The sequence below is a fragment of the Amphiura filiformis genome, chromosome 14, assembly GCF_039555335.1.
Source record: "Amphiura filiformis chromosome 14, Afil_fr2py, whole genome shotgun sequence".
Lineage (NCBI taxonomy): Eukaryota > Metazoa > Echinodermata > Ophiuroidea > Amphilepidida > Amphiuridae > Amphiura > Amphiura filiformis.
In genome coordinates, this window is record NC_092641.1 from 46808894 (window position 1) to 46821054 (window position 12161).

The window sequence follows — 12161 nt, forward strand, 5'->3', positions numbered from 1 at the left end:
AGTCTACACGACGCTCTAAAAATCTTCTCATAACTACAAGTAAATAACATATAAGATACTGTCTTCTTACTTGAGAGACATGTAGTTTTGAATCAGTCTGCACACAAAGTAAAAATGGGGTAACTACAAGTAAATAACATATAAGATACTGTCTTCTTACTTGGGAGACATGTAGTTTTGAATCAGTCTGCACACAAAGTAAAAACATGATACAGTAAATCAGTCTGCACAAGTAAAAATGGGGTAACTTCATATAAGATACTGTCTTCTTACTTGAGAGACATGTAGTTTTGAATCAGTCTGCACACAAAGTAAAAAACTGCAGTAACTACAAGTAAATAACATATAAGATACTGTCTTCTTACTTGAGAGACATGTAGTTTTGAATCAGTCTGCACACAAAGTAAAAATGGGGTAACTATATAAGATACAAGTAAATAACATATAAGATACTGTCTTCTTACTTGAGAGACATGTAGTTTTGAATCAGTCTGCACACAAAGTAAAAATGGGGTAACTACAAGTAAATAACATATAAGATACTGTCTTCTTACTTGGGTGACATGTAGTTTTGAATCAGTCTGCACACAAAGTAAAAATGGGGTAACTTCAAGTAAATAACATATAAGATACTGTCTTCTTACTTGAGAGACATGTAGTTTTGAATCAGTCTGCACACAAAGTAAAAATGCAGTAACTACAAGTAAATAATCATACACAAAGTAAAATGATACTGATCTTCTTACTTGGGAGACATGTAGTTTTGAATCAGTCTGCACACAAAGTAAAAATGCAGTAACTACAAGTAAATAACATATAAGATACTGTCTTCTTACTTGAGAGACATGTAGTTTTGAATCAGTCTGCACACAAAGTAAAAATGCAGTAACTGGGGTAACTCTGCACAAGTAAATAACATATATAAGATACTGTCTTCTTACTTGGGAGACATGTAGTTTTGAATCAGTCTGCACACAAAGTAAAAATGCAGTAACTACAAGTAAATAACATATAAGATACTGTCTTCTTACTTGAGAGACATGTAGTTTTGAATCAGTCTGCACACAAAGTAAAAATGCAGTAACTACAAGTAAATAACATATAAGATACTGTCTTCTTACTTGGGAGACATGTGTTTTTTAATCAGTCTTCTTCTGCACACAAAGTAAAAATGCAGTAACTACAAGTAAATAACATATAAGATACTGTCTTCTTACTTGAGAGACATGTAGTTTTGAATCAGTCTGCACACAAAGTAAAAATGGGGTAACTACAAGTAAATAACATATAAGATACTGTCTTCTTACTTGGGTGACATGTAGTTTTGAATCAGTCTGCACACAAAGTAAAAATGCAGTAACTACAAGTAAATAACATATAAGATACTGTCTTCTTACTTGGGAGATGTATGTAGTTTTGAATCAGTCTGCACACAAAGTAAAAATGGGGTAACTACAAGTAAATAACATATAAGATACTGTCTTCTTACTTGAGAGACATGTAGTTTTGAATCAGTCTGCACACAAAGTAAAAATGGGGTAACTACAAGTAAATAACATATAAGATACTGTCTTCTTACTTGGGAGACATGTAGTTTTGAATCAGTCTGCACACAAAGTAAAAATGCAGTAACTACAAGTAAATAACATATAAGATACTGTCTTCTTACTTGAGAGACATGTAGTTTTGAATCAGTCTGCACACAAAGTAAAAATGCAGTAACTACAAGTAAATAACATATAAGATACTGTCTTCTTACTTGAGAGACATGTAGTTTTGAATCAGTCTGCACACAAAGTAAAAATGCAGTAACTACAAGTAAATAACATATAAGATACTGTCTTCTTACTTGAGAGACATGTAGTTTTGAATCAGTCTGCACACAAAGTAAAAATGCAGTAACTACAAGTAAATAACATATAAAATTATGTCTTCTTACTTGGGTGACATGTAGTTTTGAATCAGTCTGCACACAAAGTAAAAATGCAGTAACTACAAGTAAATAACATATAAGATACTGTCTTCTTACTTGAGAGACATGTAGTTTTTAATCAGTCTGCCCACAAAGTAAAAATGCAGTAACTACAAGTAAATAACATATAAGATACTGTCTTCTTACTTGAGAGACATGTAGTTTTGAATCAGTCTGCACACAAAGTAAAAATGCAGTAACTACAAGTAAATAACATATAAGATACTGTCTTCTTACTTGAGAGACATGTAGTTTTGAATCAGTCTGCCCACAAAGTAAAAATGGGGTAACTACAAGTAAATAACATATAAGATACTGTCTTCTTACTTGAGAGACATGTAGTATTGAATCAGTCTGCACACAAAGTAAAAATGCAGTAACTACAAGTAAATAACATATAAGATACTGTCTTCTTACTTGAGAGACATGTAGTTTTGAATCAGTCTGCACACAAAGTAAAAATGGGGTAACTACAAGTAAATAACATATAAGATACTGTCTTCTTACTTGAGAGACATGTAGTTTTGAATCAGTCTGCACACAAAGTAAAAATGGGGTAACTACAAGTAAATAACATATAAGATACTGTCTTCTTACTTGGGCGACATGTAGTTTTGAATCAGTCTGCACACAAAGTAAAAATGCAGTAACTACAAGTAAATAACATATAAGATACTGTCTTCTTACTTGAGAGACATGTAGTTTTGAATCAGTCTGCACACAAAGTAAAAATGCAGTAACTACAAGTAAATAACATATAAGATACTGTCTTCTTACTTATCAGACAGGTGGTTTTTAATCAGTCTGCTGCCAAAGTAAAGCAAAGTATCTTACAGTAATTTACAAAGCGGATACGTCCTTTTTAACTTCTGAGGGCAAATATTCTTATACAATAATAAATGGAGCATGTCTTCCAAATTATCAAAATATTATAGCCAGCGTCTTTTAAAAGTATAATATAGTATTAGCTTCCGTTTCTGAAACACGTATCCCCTAAGTTAGATTCATATAACTATAAATTTTAAATAAAGTAGACAAAAAAATCAGAACAGACTGGATCAGAAATTCACACAAAAGGGAATCTCAGCAATATGCCTTTGGATACATTGCTTAATTCTTGATATTTTTGTACATCATTCTTTACTTTTGCGAGATATTAAGGGATCTAAAATGAGCGTTTATTGCGTTTGGACAGTATTTTTTGTAGGACATGAGAGCACCTCAGACCTATCGAATTGCATTCTGAATACGAAGCATGTCTTTCTGATATCAAATAATTTTAATTTTTTGAAAATCACAATATAATACAAATTTTATGACAAATTATAAAAATTTGATATTTTTCAAATTTTGATATATAACAGTCCTCGAAGTAAATTATATAAATCTAATGATATATTCTTAAAGTGTATGTAGCAGGGAGGAAAAGCCGACGGTCAATTGAAAATTTTGACCTTTCATATTGAAGATATGGATTTTTTCCCAAAAGACCTATTTTTTTTTTGGGTGTTTTGGGGAAAAAATCCATATCTTCAATACGAAAGGTCAAAATTTTCAATTGATCGTCGGCTTTTCATCCCACCTACATACACTTTAAGTATAAATCATCAGATTTATAAAGTTTACTTCAAGTACTGTTAAGTATCAAAAATATCAATTTTTAATGATTTGCCATAAAATGTGTATTAAATTGCGAATTTCAAAAATGAAAATTAATTTGATATCAGAATGACATTCTTCGTATTCAGAATGCAATTCGATATGTCTGATGTGCTCTGATGTCCCAAAATAAATACTGTCCAAACGTTCATACCCCAGCCCTTAATGAACACCACAAAAGAAAGTAATATTTCATGTATAGAATACGTGAATTTTGTATAGTTTGATATCTTATATATTGAGCCCTATGGCTATAACGCTGTCGTACTTAGCAAGTATGGTTGAATCGTGATGTATGCAGTATATGATATAGAACTCGGGCTGCTTTAGTGACACGATTATATCCGGACTGCTGTCAAGCAATTGCATTTTTCTTATCCAAATAAAATATCAATTTGACGAATGAATTCTTTTGGGTCTTAGTGTGAGCATCAAAAATATCGATATGATGGTACCCTGATATTAAATCACAGGCGAACATGTACTCACCTTTCTTAAAATATTTTACATACACCCTCTGAGAAAGTTTCAACCTGAATCTTCCACAGAGGGAGGGCGAGTTTCAAATGGAACTGCCTAATGTGCTAATTCCATTTAAAACTCATACTCCCTCTGTGGAAGATATTTCCCAAGTCTTCCACAGAGGTAGTGTGGATTTTAAATGGAATAACCAAATACAACGTTTGATTTGATTTCATATTTTGACAGTCGACTATTTCAACAAACTTGGTGGTAGCGTGCGTTTTCCCGATCCTGGGTTCTCTTGGAAAATATACTGCTTTACAATATTTATAACATTATATTGACAGTCGACTATTTCAACAAACTTGGTGGCAGCGTGCGTTTTCCCGATCATGGGTTCTCTTGGAAAACTTACTGCTTTACAATATTTATTACATTACATTGACAGTCGACTATTTCAACAAACTTGGTGGTAGCGTGCGTTTTCCCGATCCTGGGTTCTCTTGGAAAATATACTGCTTTACAATATTTATTACATTACATTGACAGTCGACTATTTCAACAAACTTGGTGGTAGCGTGCGTTTTCCCGATCCTGGGTTCTCTTGGAAAATATACTGCTTTACAATATTTATTACATTACATTGACAGTCGACTATTTCAACAAACTTGGTGGTAGCGTGCGTTTTCCCGACCATGGGTTCCCTTGGAAAATTTACTGCTTTACAATATTTATCACATTACATTGACAGTCGACTATTTCAACAAACTTGGTGGTAGCGTGCGTTTTCCCGATCCTGGGTTCTCTTGGAAAATATACTGCTTTACAATATTTATTACATTACATTGACAGTCGACTATTTCAACAAACTTGGTGGCAGCGTGCGTTTTCCCGATCCTGGGTTCTCTTGGAAAATATACTGCTTTACAATATTTATTACATTACATTGACAGTCGACTATTTCAACAAACTTGGTGGTAGCGTGCGTTTTCCCGACCATGGGTTCCCTTGGAAAATTTACTGCTTTACAATATTTATCACATTACATTGACAGTCGACTATTTCAACAAACTTGGTGGCAGCGTGCATTTTCCCGATCATGGGTTCTCTTGGAAGATTTACTGCTTTACAATAATTATTTCTTACATTACATTGACAGTCGACTATTTCAACAAAACTTGGTGGCAGCGTGCGTTTTCCCGATCCTGGGTTCTCTTGGAAAATATACTGCTTTACAATATTTATTACATTACATTGACAGTCGACTATTTCAACACACTTGGTGGCAGCGTGCGTTTTCCCGATCCTGGGTTCTCTTGGAAAATATACTGCTTTACAATATTTATTACATTACATTGACAGTCGACTATTTCAACAAACTTTGTGGCAGCGTGCGTTTTCCCGATCATGGGTTCTCTTGGAAAATTTACTGCTTTACAATATTTATCACATTACCTTTACACATGTGAGCACGCGTGCACATCCCACATAATAAAACATTAAAACATAATGATTTTAATAATCACCAAATGATCTTTGGCAATTGTTATAAAACCAGGCCTCGGGAAACGAGCATAATTTATAGTATAATGGGTTGATGGGGTTGACAATATTGATAAATAATTGAAGAGAAAATGGAAATATAAGATATGCTCAAAAACAGCTGATCCTCGTTATTAAAACAGGCTTAATATTTTTCATATTTTTTTCAGCGACTTATGGGAATCTCTAAGGGTTTGTGCAGATATAGTGTTTTATGATATACGTAATGGATCGTTAGGCGATGTTTTTGATATTAGACATGGTAAAGGATTCGGTGGTATTACATAATTACCGATACGGGCGCCATATACGTTATCAGCTGTTCTTGACTTCTTGTTCTTGTTCTTCCTTATGTTCTTCTTTTTCCTCCGTTTCGATCATTTGCATACAATAGCTATTACAAATTGCTTAAAGGGCACCCTTGGCGTTGAAAATGTCAAATTCTTGCAGCATTGCATTACTGTATCATGTGATCGACACTTGGTCAGATCAAATGACGCACGAATTGACACATCGGCCCTTTGATTTTCCGAACACAATGTAACAGTAACTTTTGCGAATTAGGCATAATATGTGACGTGTCATGTCAAAAGGAGACACTTTTGGGCAGGATCGTAAATGGACAAATATCCAAAAATCTGGCCCGGGGTGATTTTTTCACAATTTGGATTTGTTGCGAATTTGTGATGTTATGAATGTTAAAAATATTGTCTGATAGTTTCAGACCGGAATATAACTGGCATCTTGTATTTTTTGAGACATTTTTCAAGGTAATTCCTATTCTCAACATTGTCAATAATATTTTTAAAGGCCGATATCTCAATTTCCAATTTTATAATACCATAACTTACGAACTCAATATCTTCGCTTAGGAATGTCCGATTTCATTGGTGTTGTGGAGCAAAATATCTCTACATTTAAGATATGTAAAAACCTCAAAATTGATAACCTGCCCAAAAGTGTCTCCTTTTGACATGACACGTCACATATTTTAAAATTAACGAAGCCTTTATATGTTGTACATAAAACATTACCACTTCCCTTCTTATACCTTCATGTAGACCATTGGATTTTCAATACAACACAGATAAAAAGAAATGTAAGTTTACATGCTTCTTATATCGATATACTTTGATCACGAGTTGGCCAAGGAATTAGACTATAATCTTTGACCCAGATTTGAACCTGTGACCTATATGGTTCCATTCACCAGCGCTCCAAAATGAGCTATAAACATGCAAGGAAGTTCGTGACTCGGAACAGAACATACATGTACATGATAGATATACCGTTACAATAATACCATACTTCCTTGGCGAGTACTGTCCCTTCTACTCATTTTGGCACAACATCGTGCCCTTTTCCCCATACCGTAAAACCTCGTCTACAAGCATATAGAGTGCTTCTGATGAAAGCTAAATTAATCCAGGCGCCATTATGGAATTTGAGCAAATAATTTACAGATCCAAGCATATACAAACAAGTATTATTGAAAGATCAATCTATTGTATTGGCATATTTACGCATGTATCGTATTAATTTAGCGTTCATCAAAAACACTATATATGCTTATAGACGAGGTTTTACGGTATTACGCTCCCTGAGGTACTATTAGGCCTATTATTGTTGTATAACTCCTTATAGACTGACCTAGTTATGACAATTTTACACCTTTATATCTGTTTGAATTATTGATGAGACGGGACATCACTGTGATGTCTTTGATGACGAGTTATGATAGCAACCCTTATTATACAGGCGGGTTGCATAATAAACATATTTTTAGAGACGATTTTTTATGTACTTCTTCTGAGAGTGTTCGACTTTTTCTTTATAACAGTATAAAATTTGTATTCACAAAGTACAAACATGTTCAATCTTTCTTGTGATTTTGTAGGTTGTTAGAAATTATGCCAACACCACGCCATAGAGTCGTTATAGACACTTGTAAAACTATGAAAACAGTAGGGATTAAATTCCATTCGGAATTGAATCGGTGATGGGGAAATGACGTTGAATACAGCTCGCGAAAGATGATCACGAAAGTTTATCAAAACTATACTATAAATAGAAATACTATATCAATAAAATAGTTGATGATTTCGATCGTTCTTGTTTTGTTTGACTTCTGGTATCTCTATTAATATGCATGGCATTTATTAAAATTCATTGAAATGTCCTCAAGTCTTAACAAGTTAAGGTTGAAATTTAACAGACCTCGAATTAAATTGTATAAATCTAATGATATGTATTTAAAGTGTATCTAGCTGGGATGAAAAGCCGTCCATCATATGAAAATTTTGACTTTTCATATTGAAGATTTAGATTTCCCTCCCAAAACACCAAAAAAATGTAGTAGGTATTTTTGGAAAAGAAATGTATATTTCAAGTTCAGTATAATTTATCTTCAATATGAAAGGTAAAACTTTCAATTGATGGTCGGCTTTTCATCCCAGCTACATACACTTTAAGTAAATATCATTAGATTTATTAACTTTACTTCGAGAACTGTTACATATCAAAAATTAATAATTAGCCATAAAATTTGCATTATAATCGCGCGAAGTAAAAACTAGAGCTAAATTGCGCATACACATATACGCGACCTTAGCAATAGCTAATTAACTAGGCCTATGGCTAATTAGCCCAGCTAGCTATCTAGCATGCATGGATGTATTAAGGCATAAACAGCCAGCAGTAGTATAATATGCTGATTTTACTGAGAGGTCTTTTTTGAAATGCACTGTAATTTGAAATTGACCATAGGGACAATGGGAGCAAGGTTAATTTGTTAGCTCACCTATAGCATATGTGAGTTCAAAAGGTCCAGCAGTTTGGTGTAATTCATTGGAATATACATGTATAACTACAACAGAAGTTTATAGTATCATATAGCCAAGTAAAATAAAAACCATGTTTCAAGTCCGGGTCTTTGTAAAAAGGAGGAAGAGGGGCTTTTTATTTTATATTTTCATGGCAAAATCGGTGTGAATACCCATAATTTGAGCTGGCCTCTTTTTATTTTTGTTCTGAGGATATAGGCCGGCTCCTCTAATTTTCATAAAACCTTCCAAAGTGTTTCTTGTATATTAGCAATTAAGGCTATAGAAATATTTCTGCTTCCTAGATATATTTTTTGAAAAGTTATAACTGAATAAATATATAATTGAAGAAACCTCAAAAAAGGAAGCGGGAGGGTACATGAAACATGTTTATTTTTTTATTTGGCCTTATAATTATTAATTATATTACATAATTATTTTCCAGTTGTGAAATCATTTTGTTAACCAAAATTATTCAATATTCATGTAAATATTTCTGTGCAACTTTGGTCATGCGCTATTAGAGTGCGACTTCCTAAGGTATTTTTCTACATACCGGAAGTAATATCTGCTTGACCTTTGACCCCAATGACCTTTGACCCAATGGATGAATACAATGTGTAATGTTATCATGCTATATTATAATTTGTGGAATGACTTAGCATTTTTAGTAACAGAACAGAAAATCACATCAGCCATAATGATCTTCGTATGACCTTTGACCTCAAGGCTAATGCATGTGTCAAGTGACATCATCTTGCTGTGTAATTCGTGTAAGAAGTAGCAGTTTTAGTAAAAATAACAGGAAATAACTTTTTCGGCCATAATGACCTTTCCATAACCTTTGACCTTGAGTTGGTCACGTGACATTTGTGCCACCAGCTATTGGTCCTGATGACCAAGTAACATTGTTGTACCATATATATTTGCGACAGCAGCAACATTTAGGGTATTTGGTCATATACCGGGAGTATCCCTTAATGACCTTTGACCCCAATTCTGGACAATAACTTTTAGACAGTGGGTATAGCTGATGCATGTACCCAAGTGCCATCATCGTGCTGTATAATTTGTGGAAGAAGTAGCATTTTTAGTGAAATCACGTTTTTGGCCATTGACCGGAAGTGGATGACCTTTGACCTGAAGTTGACCATGTTTCATTTGTCCCCCCACCTAATGGTCCTAATGACCAACTATGGTCAACATGGCTCAAAGCATATGGCTACGGTGGCTCATTATAAGATTGACAGAAAGAAAGAAAGAAAGAAAGAAAGAAACAAAGAAAGAACTTGACAGAAACAGACCTTAGCAATTTTGCAAATTGCTAAGGAAAAAAATCAAAAATTATTTGATATCAGAAGGATATTCCTCGTCCGATGTGCTCTCAGGTCACACAAAAATACTGTGCAAACGTTGGTATCCGATTCCTTAAGGAAGAATACTTTAGTATCCTGCGATATATATATATATATATTTAATGCTGCTTATTGTTCTATTTAATGCTGCTTATTGTGTATCGCTAGTCATCGCTTTTTATATTTGGTTTATGATGAGGTAGTATATCATGTAGTGTATTTTCAAGGTTATTAAGTTAGGCGGGCAGCCTAACTTATTTCTTTCTTGCCATTTCTTTCTTTCTTTCTTTCTTCTTTCTTCTTTCTTCTCACAATTTGCTTCTTCTGCCACATCCTTGATCGGATTTCGACCAAACTCAGTCACAAGCAGTATTGGGTAGCTGGCTACAAAAGTTATGGGTTGTTTAACATCAGAGGTCATCCAGGGGTCAATGGGGTCAAAAAAGGTCATTTTAACCGAAAATGCTCCAATTGAGCTGAAATTGAAAGGCAATGATCCTTATGACATTCTAAACATGTTTAAAATATTTTAAAATTTATTTAAGGCCATTAAGGGGTCATAAAGGGGTCAAAGGTCAAGTTTTTCAAAATGCTCCAATTGAGCTGAAATTTAAATGCAATTATCCTTATGACATTCTTAACATTTTAAAAATATTTTAAAATTCATTTAAGGTCATTAAGGGGTCACAAAGGGATCAAAGGTCAAGTTTTTTAAAATGCTCCAATTGAGCTGAAATTTAAATGCAATGATCCTTATGACATTCGTAACATTGTAAAAATATTTTAAAATTCATTTCAGGTCATTAAGGGGTCATAAAGGGGTTAAAATGTCAAGTTTTGCAAAATGCTCCAATGGAGCTGAAATCTAAACGCAATTATCCTTATAACATTCTTAACATTTTAAAATATTTTAAAATTCATTTAAGGTCATTAAGGGGTCATAAAGGGGTCAAAGGTCAAGTTTAAAAAACAGCTTTCCACGATCAAGGTATATTAAAAGGCAATTAATGAAACAGTCTTATTAAAATTAATCCTATCCAGCACAGATCAGATCGTCACAATCATCCGCCTAACTTACTTCGTGCCCTTGCAAAGGGCACAGTTGCTCTAGTTTATATTATCTCGCTGTACATTGTTTGGGCTTGTTAATTGCTCTGTCATCATAGTACCCCTCCAGTAAGTGTATCCGTTTTAGACTGCAGGTTGGTAATGCTGTTAATGCGATCGCCCGTTTGCATCTTCCTTCTTGCTCTTTAGAACGGATCCACCTGCCGATTTTCATATTTTGCGTATTTTTGCCTTGTTTTCTTATTTCGTGTTCATTTGTCTGTCTTTTATTTTATAGTTCTGATGAAGGCCTAGTGCCGAAAGCTTGATGGTAATAAAATTTTGATTTGCAACATCCGTTGTCCTGGAAAACTTCTTTCGACTATATATATATATATATATATATATATATATATATATATATAGGGCTCTATAAAACACGTATCCTCTAAGTTAGATTCATATAACTATAAATTTTAAATAAAAGTAGACAAAACAACCCAGAACAGTCTGGATCAGAAATTCACACAAAAGGAAATCTCAGCAATTTGCCTTTGCTTAATTCTTGATATTTTTGTACATCATTCTTTACTTTTGCGAGATATTAATGAACACCACAAAAGAAAGTAATATTTCATGTATAGAATACGTGCATTTTGTATAGTTTGAAATCTTATATATTGAGCCCTAGGGCTACTTAACGGTATCGTACTAAGCAAGTAATGGTTGAAATGTATGTAGTGTATAATATTATTTCCAAATATAGAATTCGGGCTGCTTTAGTGACACGATTATATCCGGACTGCTGTCAAGCAATTACATTTTTCTTATCCAAATAAGAATCAATTTGAAGAATGAAGCGAGTGAATCGCAAGACTGTGCTTATATACAAAATACTTTGAAACCAACGGTAGTGTGATTCTTTCACAGTCGAAGGGGGACACATATACCCCGTGTAGAAGGCAAGGGGGAACCAGCCCTAATATTCCAGTTCCCCTTGCCGCCTTGGTTATGATAGTTTATGCCAGGGATTCTCTTTTTCTCCTCCCTCTCCTATCTCTTTCTCTTTCTCTTCCCCCTTCCTTCTCTCTCAGGCATTATGTTATCTTTTACATTCTCTCTAATTTTATTTTAAAGCAATACTACAAAAAAAGTCAACACTTTTTTCGTAACATTTAAATGTCGGTTTATATAAAGGCTATGAAAACATTTCTGAAACGTATTATGAAAAACACTACAATAACATTTTACAAATGTTGTCAAAATGTTACTGCAAAATATTTTTGGCAAATATTTAGCCAA

The 12161-nt window shown here is 33.7% G+C and overlaps 1 protein-coding gene across 1 annotated transcript in view; it reads left to right on the top strand.

Moving 5' to 3' along the window:
- LOC140169054 (probable G-protein coupled receptor 156) overlaps positions 1-12161 on the top strand; it is a 114498-nt gene that overhangs the window by 84604 nt on the left and 17733 nt on the right. The gene's annotated exons all lie outside the window — the stretch shown is intronic.